Source organism: Bos taurus, chromosome 12 (assembly GCF_002263795.3).
Source record: "Bos taurus isolate L1 Dominette 01449 registration number 42190680 breed Hereford chromosome 12, ARS-UCD2.0, whole genome shotgun sequence".
Classification (NCBI taxonomy): domain Eukaryota; kingdom Metazoa; phylum Chordata; class Mammalia; order Artiodactyla; family Bovidae; genus Bos; species Bos taurus.
This window is the reverse complement of record NC_037339.1, coordinates 79,474,899-79,490,371: the sequence shown is the minus strand read 5'-3', so window position 1 is coordinate 79,490,371 and position 15,473 is coordinate 79,474,899. Positions and strand designations below refer to the sequence as shown.

At 43.6% G+C, this 15,473-nt stretch overlaps 1 long non-coding RNA gene across 1 annotated transcript; it reads right to left on the bottom strand.

Annotated features, from left to right (window-relative positions):
* Window positions 1-6,821: 6,821 nt before the first annotated feature.
* On the bottom strand, window positions 6,822-14,874 carry LOC112449139 (uncharacterized). Its single transcript, XR_003037634.2, has 2 exons — window positions 14,664-14,874; window positions 6,822-7,549 (listed from the first exon to the last, which is right to left on the bottom strand). It is a non-coding gene; the product is annotated as an uncharacterized lncRNA (long non-coding RNA).
* Between the last annotated feature and the right edge of the window lie 599 nt (window positions 14,875-15,473).

Sequence of the window (15,473 nt, the reverse complement as noted above, 5' to 3'; positions counted from 1 at the left end):
AAAGATATTAAAGTGGATTTGCAATGAAATGGCCCAGATCTGGGAAATCTGTCTTATTTTCTCTTAACTCCTCTTTTGTTTAATGTGCTTATTGGTATTTTCTTGGATGGAGCTGCCGCTGCCGCAATGACACATTTCTGCTGACAGCCCTGAACTTTCAGACGGAATCTCTGTGAATAAAGGTGAGAAGGAGGCTTTAATTAATGTCCTAAGCCTGGGAATGAAAACAAAGAACAGGAAGGTTGGGAGATGGATCTGGCTGTCAACACAAAATGAAATAAAAATCCCCGAAAGCTTTGCACCAACAAGCAGCCCCACCCCGTGCTGCTGGGCACCTACCCTCTCCTGGGCCTGGGCCATGACCCAGGGACCATAGACCGATGCTTCATTTGGAAGGAATCAATGAAGCAACTTGCCACAGAAATTCTCTACCCAGGGCACCCTCCTGATCACTCCCATCTCTGCCATTAATGCTGCTTTCAAATCCCCGATGATCTTAAATTCCCTGAAAAGAGCTTGAAAGCTTCCCCCAGTAATTATGGCCCTAGCAAGAAACAATCAAACTGGGGAAAAGGACTCAGAAAGAATCCTTAAAGTCAGGCCCGGCCATTGTATCTGTTTTTAGATTTTAGATGAGAAATTCGTGTTACACTTTAGGAGGCCTCTTTGGTGAAATAGTTTGAACGCCATCGCCCAAGGCTAGAATTCTCTTTCTTTAGAAAGAGATATATTTCAGAATCAGGATATGACTTTGAACACAGCCTGGAAATCCAATATTGTACAACAGAGATGTGTTAGCACCAGGGTTCAAGGACAACTGAAGATTGAATACTTTTCCTCTTTTAGTACCTTTTCTTTGTCTGAACTGCTCGCTGCCCTTCTCTATGATCAACTGATGTTCCTGTCTACATAGGAAAACTAGTCTAAAACTTAATCATATTAAACAAATATTTACAGGGCACTTTAACCATCTGCCAGGCATTGTCCTAGGAGCTGGAAACCCAATGAGCTGTTAGTTGCTCAGTTGTGTCCGACTCTTTGTGACCCCATGGACTGCAGCCCACCAGGCTCCTCTGTCCATGGAATTCTGCAGGCAAGAATACTGGAGTGGGTTGCCCTTTCCTTCTCCAGAGGATCTTCCCAACCCAGGGATTGAACCCAGGTTTCCTGCACTGCTGGCAGATTCTTACTGTCTGAGCCACCAGGGAAGCTCAGAGGTTACTTTAAAAAGCAAAATTCCTGTTTTTGTAGATGAAACATCATATTAACCCCTCAAAACACAACTGCCCCACTGAAGGTGCACACAGCGGTCTGGATATTTGTACATAAGGAATACACACTTGACTCTGATCTCACTCTCTTCTCTGCTTATCTTAGACTTGCTGTTCTGTCTCAGGCTGATTGTAAATTCCCCAAGGGCAGGACCACTACCTCTGTTGATCTCTCTCCAAATATGGAGCTGTGCCCACCGTGACTACTCAAAACACATAATAGGCATGGCAGACATTCAGATATTTTCTAGTCATCCTAAATTACACTCTTGTGACACACAGAGAAAGCTATTAGGCTTATTATTTATATTCTTGCAACGTGAGTCAACTGTGCTTGAATAGTTTGACCAAGGAGACAAACCAAGAGGTCAGGATGAGACCAGACTGTGAAGCTTTGGTTTTCCATCCAAATATCTAACCTAAAGAAAAAAGGGGGGAAAGGGGAGGGAGTTTCTCTCAAGCGTGCAAAAGGGTCGTGACGAAGTATGATGTTAGAAGACCTCAAGCAAATGGAAATGCTGCTGTTGGTAAGAACAGCACCTACACACGATTAGGACTTTATACCTTTCATTGAGTCATTGATTCAAAAACAAGTATCATCAAGTGACAGAACCACAAGAACAGGGCAAGATCCGTTCGGTACCTGCCTTCAGGGATCTGGTCTGTTTTCTTATTGAAACCAAGTGGGGCCTGGGCATGGAGGCCTCTTTTTGCCCCCATTTCTTGTACGCAACATGACCTTTCCTGATCTCCAAAGGGCAAACTATCGAACCCTGGTTAATCAAGGGTGTTCTTGTGGTTGTTCAGTAGCTACGTTTGACAGTTGTGACCCCATGGACTATAGACCGCCAGGCTCCTCTGTCCATGGAATTTTCCAGGCAAGAATACTAGAATGAGTTTCCATTTCCTTCTCTAGGGGATCTTTCAGGACCAAGGGTCAAATCTGCATCTCCTGCCTTGGTGAATTCTTTACCACTGAGCCACCAGTTCAGTTCAGTTCAGTAGCTCAGTCATGTCCAACTCTTTGTGACCCCATGAATCGCAGCACACCAGGCCTCCCTGTCCACCACCAACTCCTGGAGTTCACTCAGACTCACGTCCATCGAGTCAGTGATGACATCCAGCCATCTCATCCTCTGTTGTCCCCTTCTCCTCCTGCCCCCAATCCATCCCAGCATCAGAGTCTTTTCCAATGAGTCAACTCTTCACATGAAGTGGCCAAAGTACTGGAGTTTCAGCTTTAGCATCCTTCCTTCCAAAGAAATCCCAGGGCTGATCTCCTTCAGAATGGACTGGTTGGATCTCCTTGCAGTCCAAGGGACTCTCAAGAGTCTCTTTCAACACCACAGTTCAAAAGCATTAATTCTTCAGCGCTCAGCCTTCTTCACAGTCCAACTCTCACATCCATACATGACCACAGGAAAAACCATAGCCTTGACTAGACAAACCTTTGTTGGCAAAGTAATATCTCTGCTTTTGAATATGCTATCTAGGTTGGTCATAACTTTCCTTCCAAGGAGTAAGCGTATTTTAATTTCATGGCTGCAGTCACCATCTGCAGTGATTTTGGAGCCCAAAAAAATAAAGTCAGCCACTGTTTCCACTGTTTCCCCATCTATTTCCCATGAAGTGATGGGACCAGATGCCACGATCTTTGTTTTCTGAATGTTGAGCTTTAAGCCAACTTTTTCACTCTCCACTTTCACTTTCATCAAGAGGCTCTTTAGTTCCTCTTCACTTTCTGCCATAAGGGTGGTGTCATCTGCATATCTGAGGTTATTGATATTTCTCCTGGCAATCTTGATTCCAGCTTGTGTTTCTTCCAGTCTAGCATTTCTTATGATGTACTCTGCATATAAGTTAAATAAGCAGGGTGACAATATACAGCCTTGACATACTCCTTTTCCTATTTGGAACCAGTCTGTTGTTCCATGTCCAGTTCTAACTGTTGCTTCCTGACCTGCATACAGATTTCTCAATAGGCAGGTCAGGTGGTCTGGTATTCTGATCTCTTTCAGAATTTTCCACAGTTTATTGTGATCCACACAGTCAAAGGCTTTGGCATAGTCAATAAAGCAGAAATAGATGTTTTTCTGGAACTCTCTTGCTTTTTCCATGATCCAGCGGATGTTGGCAATTTGATCTCTGGTTCCTTTGCCTTTTCTAAAACCAGCTTGAACATCTGGAAGTTCACGGTTCACGTATTGCAGAAGCCTGGCTTGGAGAATTTTGAGCATTACTTTACTAGCATGTGAGATGAGTGCAATTGTGCAGTAGTTTGAACATTCTTTGGCATTGCCTTTCTTTGGGATTGGAATGAAAACTGACCTTTTCCAGTCCTGTGGCCACTGCTGAGCTCCCAGCGAAGCCCCCTAATCAAGGGAGGGGCAGTCAAGAACCACCTGAGGCATGATTAAAGAGATCAGAGAAGCTCCTGAGACTCTGTACACACCCTAATCTTGTCAACAGCCTCATCCATGAAGTATTGTTATAAAGTGAAAGTGAAAAGTGAAGTCGCTCAGTTGTGTCTGACTCTTTGTGACCCCATGGACTATAGCCTACGAGGCTACTCTGTCCATGGGATTTTCCAGGCAATAGTACTGGAGTGAATTGCCATTTCCTTCTCCAGGGGATCTTCCCGACCCAGGGATCAAACCTGGGTCTCCCGCATTGTAGACAGATGCTTTACTGTCTGAGCCACCAGGGAAGTCCTATTGTTGTAAAACTCCTCATCAAATTCTCCCAGGTTGGAATACATAGACTTTGAAGGTCGGAATCTACTATGTTCCCTTAATAAAGCTATTCTTTTCTCCTTCACCCAAACCTCTGTCTCCAAGATTCAATTTGGCACTTGTGTACAGAGAAGTTGAGCTTTAAGCATCTTTATCAACCTTCTAAGATCATTTCAGGGCAGTTTGGCAGGCAGTATCATCCTTAGGCAGTACAGCCTAACGTGTTAAACTTTATAGACTTCAGAGTCGAAATGCAAAACACAAAGTTAACTCCTAGTTAACTCTTCAAGTTTCATTATATTCATAATAGTGTTCAAAGTAGGGTTAGAGGAACCATACTGACTGAAACCGCCCATCCTGGCCAGGTACCATAGTAACCATTTGTGTGAATTATTTTACAACAGAAAGCCCTGATAAGGGACACAGAACTAACAAGCCACCACCAACCGGAAGAATCTGGGAAAGGTCAGAAGGAGGTGCTACGTGTTCTACCACCTCCCAGAATCCTCCTCACTGGCATCCATGTTGGCTGAGCAACGCATGCAGAACTAGGAAGGACCCTGAGTCAAAGTGCTTGGCCAGAAACAACCGAGAAACTAGCCGCATCACCGTAAAACCCGAGACTGCAAGCCCCGGAGTAGAGCAGTTCCCCTGAGTTCCCTTACCCTGTTGCTCTCTGCCCGGACACCCTTCTCCCAATCAAGTCTCTTGCTTTGTCAGCCAGTGTGTCTCCTCAGACAATCCATTCCCAAGTGTTAGACAAGAGACTCGGTTAACAGACTTCCTTCAATGGTAGCATCCATCTTTGGGGTGGGTTGGGGGTGGGGGTGGGGCATTAGAGTCAGGATTCAACATAAAGGGATTTATTACAGGAAGTGACTTACCCTGTTGTGGGAGCTGGCTAAGTAAGTGTGAAGTCCCCAGGGAAGTGGTCAGGAAGGGAGTGGGCAGGCTGGAACCCCTAGAGCTGAAGCTGGGCACCCACCCCTGGTGGTTGCCAGAAAGAAGGACCCAAGGGAAAGGAGAGATTGCAGACACAGCAGCTGTTGTCAATCTCTAAGCTCCCAGGAGAAAGACTAACCCCTCTTTCCTTAAAGGCCTTGCAACTGCTAAAGTCAGGCCTGCCCAGGGTAATCTCCCCTTTGACCAGCATGAAGTTAACTCATCAGGGACTTTAATTATACCAGCAAAGTCCCTTCACAACAGCACCTACGTTGGTCTTTGAATAACTAGGAAAATAACCATAGAAGGGTCTCTGACTCCCTTGGCCTAGAGCTCACTCCTAGCCCACCCTCACCTGATTGATTCTAGTCAGGATGACTCAGCACAGATGCATTCTGTGGGGTTATTGTGAAGCTTAAAGAGATGATACACACAAAATGTCTGGGAAATGCATAGCAAGTTGTATCACCACTTAGCAGATGAGAAAATCAAGCTCGGAAAACAAGCCAATAAACAAAGTGAACACACCATGGTTGGTCTGTAGAGCAGAGAATGAAAAAGCTGGTTTTCGTTCAGAACCCTTTGCTCTGACCATGGTCCCTGCTCCACAGTTTGTGTTTCTTTGCCTGAGTCCTGAGTCAGTGCACGGGGCCACAAGTTAAAGAGAAGAGTGAGAAACAGCTGTAAAGTGAGCGGGTCTGAGGTGAAATGATCAGCCACTTCCAAACAGAGATCTCCCCTGCCCTGGACTTCAGCCTGGGATTCTTAGGCACTCTTACAGGGCAGGCTACTTGCTCCATGAAGGTCCTGGGTCACTCAGTCATGCCCAGCTCTTTCCAACTGTAATGACTGTAGCCCACCAGGCTCCTCTGTCTGTGGGATTTTCCAGGCAAGGATAATGGAGTGGGTTGCTCTTTCCTCCTCCCAGGGATCTTCCCAACCCACGGATAGAACCCACGTCTCCTGTGGCTCCTGCACTGCAGGCAGATTCTTTACCACTGAGCCACTGGGGAAGTCCACATGCCCTACATCCTCCCATAATAATCCACCTCTTCTTTGTGAGCTCCTGGAAAGCTGAGTCTAATATAAATCCATTTTCTAATATAAATCCATTGTTCTCTCTCCATCTTCTTTAGAAGCAGTTCTCACTTCAGAAATGCCTTGTCACTTCCTTTCAGTTGACTATTTTTAGGCTACAAATTTAAAATTTATGAAAAGCCTTTCAATGATTTAAGACCAAATGTTGTTAGGGTAGGTTGGAGGGATATTTGGGTGCTTAAGAATGAGCAACACTCTTTCTCCACCCACTATTCTTACTGTGAAGCAAATAATAATGGACACAAAAGCACACACAGCTCAAACAAACTGTCAGCATAAATTAATTCTCCTGCTGTAACTTTGGCAAGGAAACAGAAGCAGCCAGTTACCTCGTCCTGGTTCAGCCTCTTTCCTAGATATTGTCTCAGAAATCAGCTAGAGCACTGCTGACCCTGGTCAGGCAGCCCCTTGAACTGATCTCATTCCATCTTCTCCTGTGACTGAACTTGAAAATATCCATGTGCTAAGACAGCAGTCAAAATGCTCCCCCAAGGTTACAAGTTACCCAGTGATGCATTGACAGAGTTCTAATCTTTAAAGCTGAGTTCAGCCATCTTTGTTGCTGTTTTCTAACCATTAAATTGTATATGACTCTTTTTTGATCCCATGGAGTATAGTCCGCCAGGCTCCTCTGTCTATGGGATTTCCCAGGCAGGAATACTGAAGTGGGATGCCATTCCCTTCCCCAGTGGCTCTTCCAGTCCAGGGATGGAACCAGTGTCTCCTGCATTGGCAGGTGTAGTCTTTACTATTAAGCCATCAGGGAAGCCCTTAATCATCTTAAACCACCAAATATTTATTAAGCTTCTTTTTTTGTATCAGAAACTCTTCTTGATGCTGAGATCAGAGTTGAGAACAAGACAAAGAGGGTTTTCTGCTCATGAGACTTACATTCCAAAGAAGCTCCAGAGACATTAAATAGTAAACAGGTAAACAATTCAAACTGTGCAAGTGCTGCCAGCTGCTAAGAAAAAGAACAGGATGGTCCAATCAAGAGTGATTATGACTCCAGATTGTGACTTAAAAATACAGAAAACTTGTTATCCAAATAAATAGTATTATACATCCTTTGATAAAGATCATTTATCAGTTATTATGAACAATTCTATATATTTGATGCATTTTGTTCAGAAGTTGCATCCAAATATAATGCCATACATTTTGTAAAATACTTATGTATCCACCCAAAAAATATGGGATAAAAGAAACGTTAACATTTAAAACAACTTTCTGGCATAATACTTCTCATGCGAAGAAGAAATAGTAGGTGTCTATTTTACCATCCTTGATGGAAGATTAATATCTAGAAATCAAGAACAAGCCACATTTTAGTCCAAAACAGAGATGCAGAGGTGAAGAAAATGCCCCTGGGTCCTCGATGGACCCCAGTGAGACTCACAGTAAGTTCACAAGCATCCCTGGCAGTCCAATGGCTAAGACTCCGCCTTGCAAAGCAGGGGGTGGGGGTTCGATTCCTGGTCAGGGAGCTAAGATCCGACATGCCTCCTGGCCAAAAGACAGAAACAACATTGTAACAAATTCAATAAAGACTTTTAAAATGGTCCACATTAAAAAAAAAATCTTAAAAACCACTTACTTAAAATTATCCAGATTATGAAAACTGTGATTATTTCTTTTTTGAACAGGGAGGAGGATGGTCTCTGATGGGCTTAGTGTTAATAGTCAGCAAACAGAGCACTTGAGTTGTTTCAGAGGCTGATGGAACAGTGACAGATTTATAGCAGATTAAGGAGCTCAATTTTATTTCTTCCTCAAATCTACGCAATTCTGACCTATTTTTTGCAGTCCATGTCCTTAGGAATTTTCCTCTTAGTGGCTCAAAGATATTAACAGTCAAACCATTTTATAAATGACAAGCTCGGCTTTATTTTTTTTTCGAACCAGTGTATTAACCCATTAGCCAAAAATATATACAAAAAGCAGCCTTGGTAGCCTGTAGAGAAGATAGACAGCAGTGTAGTGAAAGTCACTCAGTCATGTCCGACTCTTTGCGACCCCATGTACTATACAGTCATGGAATTCTCCAGGCCAGAATACTGGAGAGGGTAGCCTTTCCCTTCTCCAGGAGATCTTCCCAACCCAGGGATTGAACCCAGGTCTCCCGCATTGCCGGTGATTCTTTCCCTGCTGAGCCACAAGAGAAGTCCAGACAACAGTGTGCTTACTGAAAAAAGTTAAGCTCAGCCAAAGAAAGTGAAAGTGAAATCACTCAGTCGTGTCCAACTCTTTGCCACCCCATGGACTGTAGCCCACCAGGCTCCTCCATCCATGGTTTTCTAGGCAAGAGTACTGGAGTGGGGTGCCATTTCCTTCTCCAGGGGATCTTCCCGACCTGGGGATCGAACCCTGGTCTCCCGCATTTCAGGCAGACGCTTTACCGTCTGAGCCACCAAAGTTCAAAAAATTCACTCAATTTTTTAAGCCACAATCACTTACATATTCCTCATCTTCCTCTCTTTTTAAAACTATACCAAGCCCTTTACATCACATTAAAAAAAAAAAAATTAAGAAAAATAGTCCCCAGAGGATTTCCTCTATACACATAAATTTCTTTGGCTGCTTTAAGATTCTGTTTGGGGCTGTGGAATGAGTCAGTCCTCTAGTAAACATCTTGCATTTCCTATCTCATTTAATCTTCTGGACAATGTTATGAAAGAATTATCTTCATCATCATCATGATTCCTAGTCTATTAATTAGAAGGTTCAATTCAGGTTCAAAGAGCTAATGCAAGTCAGAACAGTGATTTTAACTATATAGCCTTTGACTCAGAAGTCCCAGGAAAACTCTGCCTAGATTTCATGAATACTTCATCAACCTCTCTAAAGCACTTACTCTCTACTTTATATTGGAAATCCTTATACAGTATACATACGTTTCCTCTGTAAGCTCTTTGTGAGTAGAATACATGCCTGTTATTTCCTTGCAGATGGGGGTTGATATAGCAACATCTAAATAGCAACAATCTTCACCATTGCAATCATCATGAACACTGAGATCTTATTCTGTACCTGGGATCCTGCTAAGTGTTTTGAAAAGTGAAAAAACTGTGAAAGTGTCCATCGCTCAGAGGTGGCCAACTCTTTGTGACCCCAAGCTTCTCCGTCCATGGGATTTCCCAGGCAAGAAAACTGGAGCAGGTAGCCATTCCTTCTCCAGGGAATCTTCCCAACCAAAGGCTCAGACCCAGGTCTCCTGCATTGTAGTCAGATTCTTTACTATCTGAGTCACCAGGGAAGCGCTGCTAAGTGTTTTAATTAACTCTAAAATTTAATCTTCAAGTTAATTCCAAGTTACGTAAGTACCAATAGTATTATTGTTATTTTTTTAAGTGGGGAAACTGAGTCTTAAGGAGGTTTCTTTCCAAGATAACAGGACAAACAGATGAACAATTGTATTAATATTAAACACATCCAACAGGATTATTTAAAATATATTTATTGAGCATCTAAAATATGTCCCGGGTGCACTTCTAGCTCCTAAAGAATAGAGTAGAACTTAACTACAGTGGTGGGGAGACAGAAATAGAGACTGCACACTGGTGATACTTGCCATGGCAGGAAAAAGCAGGAAAGAATACTTTTTTTTTGTTTGTTAAACAAAAAAAATATTTGTTTATTTCTGTGACAGATCTTAGTTGCCGCACACAGGATATTTGATCTTTATTGCAACATATGGGGTCTAGTTCCCAGACCAAGGATCGAACTTGGACCCCCTGCACTGGGAGCTTGGAGTCTTAGCCACTGGACCACCAGGGAAGTCTGAAAGCTGTTTCCTTCATGAGAATTTAATGCATTTTCATTTTACAGAGAGTGATCAGGAAGGGGAACCACAGGAAGATAACCTTGAGGGAAGACCTGAAGTTTGGGGCTGTTCCTGATTGCTCAAAGGACAAAGTCCACGAGGTGGGGCAGGCTTGGTTTATCAAAGGAGGGCAAAGAGGTCACTGTGGCTTTGCCGGGAGAGAGAGAGAGAGGGGGCATAGTAATCAGCAAGGAAATCAGAGATTCACCGTGGGCTTCTCTCTGGCTGTATAGGACTTTGAAGGGACTTTGGTTTTTACTGGGAGAAATAGGGAAGCCATAGGAGGCTTTTGAGCAGATGATAGTCACAGTCAGACTGTGTTTTATAAAAACATCATTCTGAGAATATGTTCAAGACAGTCTATTGGAAGTAAATGTGGTGGAAGAGAGGTCAATAAGAAAGCTGTTGTAATAATCCAGTCTATGGGTAATGGTGGCATAGACTAGGTACCAGGAGTAACATTTTAAAAAATAGTTAGATTGTGAATGTATTTCTAATGTAGAGTGAATAGGATTTGCTGACAAATTAGACATAGGGTATTTAAAAAAAAAAAAAAGGAGTACTTAAGGATAACACTGGGTTTCTGATCTGAGCGACTGAGTGGATGGGGCTGGGTAGAGAGAAGAGAAGGAAGGTCAAAAGTTTAGTTTAGATTAGAGCTGAAGTTTGAACCCCTACTAGATAAATGGAGCTGGTGAATGGGCAGTTAGTCCCATGAGTCATAAATTCCCCGACTGGACAGAAAAATCAGGGGAGTTCTGCCATATGGGTTCCTTAAATCCATGTCACGAAGTATGCTCACTCAAAGAATGAGCCCACACAGTGGGAAGAGACCCAAGGACTAAAAACTGAGCCACTCCCAAGCTTCGAGATAAGGAAGATATAGAAGCATCAACAGAGGAGACAGAGGAAGAGAGGCTGTCATGCAGCAGGGAAAACAGGGGAGTGTGTGTTCCTGGAAGCGGAGTGAAGAAGCGATGCCAAAGAGGAGGACGTGACCAGTGTATCAGATGCTGATGATAAGACAGATGAGATGTGCCCTGAGAGCTGATCTGGGTTTCCCCTGGGCAGTCACCGGAGACCCACAGTCCAGACTCGGTGGGGCAACCACCGTCACGATATTGAAAGGTCATTTAGGTGAAACGTCCCCGCACATGGGAACCTGGGCTTTTCTCCTGATTATTAGTACCACTGGGGGAAAGGTCAATCTTTCTCATTGCAGGTTTTCTCATCCTCTATTAAAGGAATTCAGCTGGCTTCCATTATCAGACCTTTTTCTTTTATGAGATGTTTGTTTTTGTGTTTACGTGTGTATGTACATGTGTGTGTTTTAATTTCCAAGCCAGAGCTGCTTTGATCCCAGGGAGAGAGAATACTCAGAATTCCATCCAGATGAGTATTGCTGCTAAGCCCTGTGTTTGCTTTTCCCCTCCCCTGCTAGCTGAAACTCTACAGAGGCCAATTAAACTGCCTACCCCAGCATCAAACACAACATACACTATCTCGACATGGAGGTGATTATAAACAGCCAACAGAATGCTAGCAAAAGTACTGAGCTGTGCACGGGGTGTTTTCACTTTACATGAACTATCTTTTGAGTAGAAACACATTGCAACTTGCAGCGCACTCAGGTTCTCGGGAGGGTTACCGTTAACGACAGGAAGACACCTGCCCTGAACTCCTCCTCATCATTAGTGAGGTCAGATCATTCCGTTCCTATGTGTATTTCAGTTTGGGCATTTTCTGGGGCCCCCCTGATTAAGTTTGATGCATGACTCACACACTAAAGTCTTTATGAAAAAAAAAGGTAAATAAAACATGCTAGCAATGTTTGAAAACTCAGAGGAAAAGTAATTCCTGCTGAGGGGAGAAGGAGGCCAGAGAGTTTCTAAGAATACAAAAATATCGAAGTTTGTGCACCTCACAGGAATACTTGTCTGAGCCTATTCGGAACAAACATATTGGAAAATTATGTTTTCATTGAAAAATTGCCTCTATTGGAAGTGCTGGAAAGGGCCAGTATGTTAAACAAGGAAATCATATTACTCCCAAGTAACAGCTGAATCTACATGACTTTTCTCCTTTATGATTTAGGAAAAACAAAGCAAAACGCATGTTAACTTCACAGATATGCAAAAATTGGCATGAAGGAATTCTGAAAGCTTTTAAAGTTACCAGCCAGTAGACAGTAACAAACTGCAGAGACGCTGCTGATTGTCACAACCAGGTAATGTATCTGGTAGCTGGTTGTAGTACTGGTGGGCTAGGGGCCATGAGGGAACCCCAGCAGGTCTCTTTTGTCTCCTTTCTGCACATAAATGAGACGATTTCGTAAATTAGTAAGAGGAGTTGTGTTGATAGTGTGTTATTAGGTGCTAACGTGTGCTTGGAAGAGGGTTACCCCAACCCCAGGTCCTGCTCCCCTTCCAGGCCGCTGAGCATGTTCAAACATCAGTTCCTTGAAGAGTGGCCATTCATTCACTCATTGGCTTGTTTACTGGGTTGGCCAAAATGTTTGGGTTTTTCCATAACATCTTACGGCCAACCCAATACATCCTCAGTCATCCCACTGAGCACTGCTTTGTGCCAGGAGCTTATAGGGTCTGGCCACTCAAGATGGCTGTTCTCTTGCTCTCTGCATATCCCCTGCCTGACCAGGGCCTGCACCACTACACCCCACTCCCATGACTGACCTTCCTTCACACTTTCCCTTTGCCCCAGTTAATGACTGCCCTAATCTTTAGATCACAACATCTCCATGATATCTTATCAAAGGGGCAGTGAGGGGGACCCTCTGCTGGTTTCCCACCTGAAATCAGTGCCCCTATAACTGGTAACCTGCCCTTCCTCCCTGGAGTGAAGACCTCCTCCATGTCCTGCCCCCCGCTATCCACCACACATGGTGGGGTGCCGCTCCAGGACCTTGCTCCATCCAGGAGACCACTGATGTCTCTGTTGCTGACTCCCAGCCCTATGGTCTAGAAGCTGAGTAAGCCCAGCCCTGTAGATCTGTGGGGTGCAGCCCCAAACAAGCTCTGTTTGTTTGCCTCCAACAGAGGGATTTCCTTGGAGATGATTTCAGAGCTGATGCAGTGGTAGGTTCATGCCATGAGAAGCCAAAGGAAGGAGCTATTTGCTCCCCTTCTTTATATCCTCACACACTCCATGTGCACACCTGTAAGAAGGCATGAGCACAACCCACACAAAAGCCTAAGTGTGTCCGTTCTTATCTCAAATGTCCCATCTCCCCTGAATCCTCCAATCTTAAACTGATCCCCAAATTATTTCTTCTTAGTCCTCTATTTTGATCCTTCATAACATCACCACAAGTTACAATGTGCACATAACATGTGTGTGTGGGTTGATTTAATCAACATCCCCAGCATCCATGGGGACAGACAGCTTACTGGGTTTGATCACCACAATACACTCTGTGCAAAGTATAGCACTGGGCACACATTCTATTAATTGAATGTTCTTAAAAAGTGTTAATGATCAAATACAGGGGCGTCAGAGGATGAGATGATAACATAGCATCACCATACTCAGTGGACATGAATCTGAGCAAACTCCGAGAGACAATGAAAGATAGAGGAGCCTGGCATGCTGCCGATGGGGTTGCAAAGAGTTGGACACGACTTCGCAACTGAACGACAGTTGCCCAGAATTTCTTTGTAGGTGTGCCACTCTTTATTTCCTAGAAATGTTTCAGTCTTGGATAGCTCTAATAATATATTTTCTGTCCATTTGGCTTTTACTCTGGATAACTTGTGCTGGCGTGGATATTTTTCCCTAACACTCCACCCAAGTTTCCAATGCCTGACTGAATTTGGATGTCCAGAGCTATGTCTTCTATTTCCTGTTTTCTAATATAGTCTCGAGTACAAAGTCATTTGGATCCCTGAGAGAGAAAAATTGAGAGGGTGGGGATGGAACGTTACTTTTACTGAAGCTATCCAGAACTGGTACTTATGACTCCATGACGTTGAACGTCATCAGAGAACAGAGGTCTCAACCCAAATCACGTCAATAGTTCATCCACATCTACCACTTTCTTCCTCCTCCCAACAACTTCAGGGTCCTCCTCCCACCCTCCGCCTCCAGCTTCCTTTTGGTTACTCCAGGGTGTGTTGCAACATCCTCCACTTGTACATATTTTCAGCGGTACCAGTATTCTACTGAGACATATAGCACCTGATTGCTTTGTTTTCAAATTACTTTCATCAGCAAATCCCATCTCAAAATTCATGTATACTAAAGCTAAAACTACTTATGACTGAAGGGAAAGAATATAGAGTGAGATCTGTATATATAAGTTCTATTGAATTTTCTAACACTTGGTGAAATCTATACACCATATGCTAGCAAACTATGGATTCATTCAGTGCTTCTTCAAAAATGGTAGTTCTTTCTTATTGCTTCTTTGAATTATTGTACGCATTATCATGCTTTCAAATTGTGGTGCTGGAGAAGGCTCTTGAGAGTCCCTTGGACTACATGGAGATCAAACCAGTCAACTTTAAAGGAAATTAACCCTGAAGTATTTCCCCAAGTATTTGCCAAATCTCAAGATGCAACCAATCACCCAGTTGCTCAAACCAAGCAACTCCAATCTACTTTTGATGCAACCAATCACCCAGTTGCTCAAACCAAGCAACTCCAATCTACCTTTGATTCCTCCCTTTGCATATGTAATAATTATCACGTTTTACTGCTTTTATTTCAAATTTTATCCTGTGTGTATATACCTTCCCTAACTTACACTCAACCACTGCATACACCAGGCCAGCTCCTTACCTGCTCTATTGTAAGATCCACTTTACCAGGTCCTAGTTTCCACTGTGGGCTTCCCTGGTAGCTCAGCAGTAAAGAATCCACCTGCAATGCAGGAGACACAGGTTCAGTCCCTGGGTCCAGAAGTCCCCTGGAGAAGGAAATGGCAACCCACTCCAGTATTCTTGCCTGGAAAATCCATGGACAGTGGAGCCTGGTGGGCTACAGTCCATGGGGTTGCAAAAGAGTTGGACACAACTTAGAGACTAAACAGCACCAACCACAGTTTCCATTGCGGCCATTACGCATCCTCCATACAAGCAGCTAAACAGATCTCATTTTAAAAGAGAAACCATATCACCCCCTTGTTCATGACCTTTCGATTGTTCTCTGTGGTTTATAAAATTAGATCAAGACACCTCACTGTGTCCTATAAAGTGACATGAGATCTGTCCTACCTCAGCCCTTCACCTCCCTGGTGGCCACTCCCTTCCTTCCCCATTGGACTTAAGTCCCATCAGTCTCCCTTTCAGGTCTCTAAACTTCCCAAGGTCTATTCTCTCCTTGGGAACAGCAAGATGCCGAAGGTGAATGACTCTGCCTCATGGTAGCAAAATGTCTCAACATTTAAACACCCTTAAGCTTAGTGTTGATCTTGAAGCATGTTGCAAGTGTTGATCAGCAGTATTGATCAGTTCCTTGACATGTACATAATAAGAAATTGTTTTATAATTGTATCCTGACACTACCGGTTCCTCAAAGTCAGAATCAGGGTTTTCTTATTTCCTAAGACCCCCTGGGACCACAGAAGTTTGCCAGATGAATGAATACATG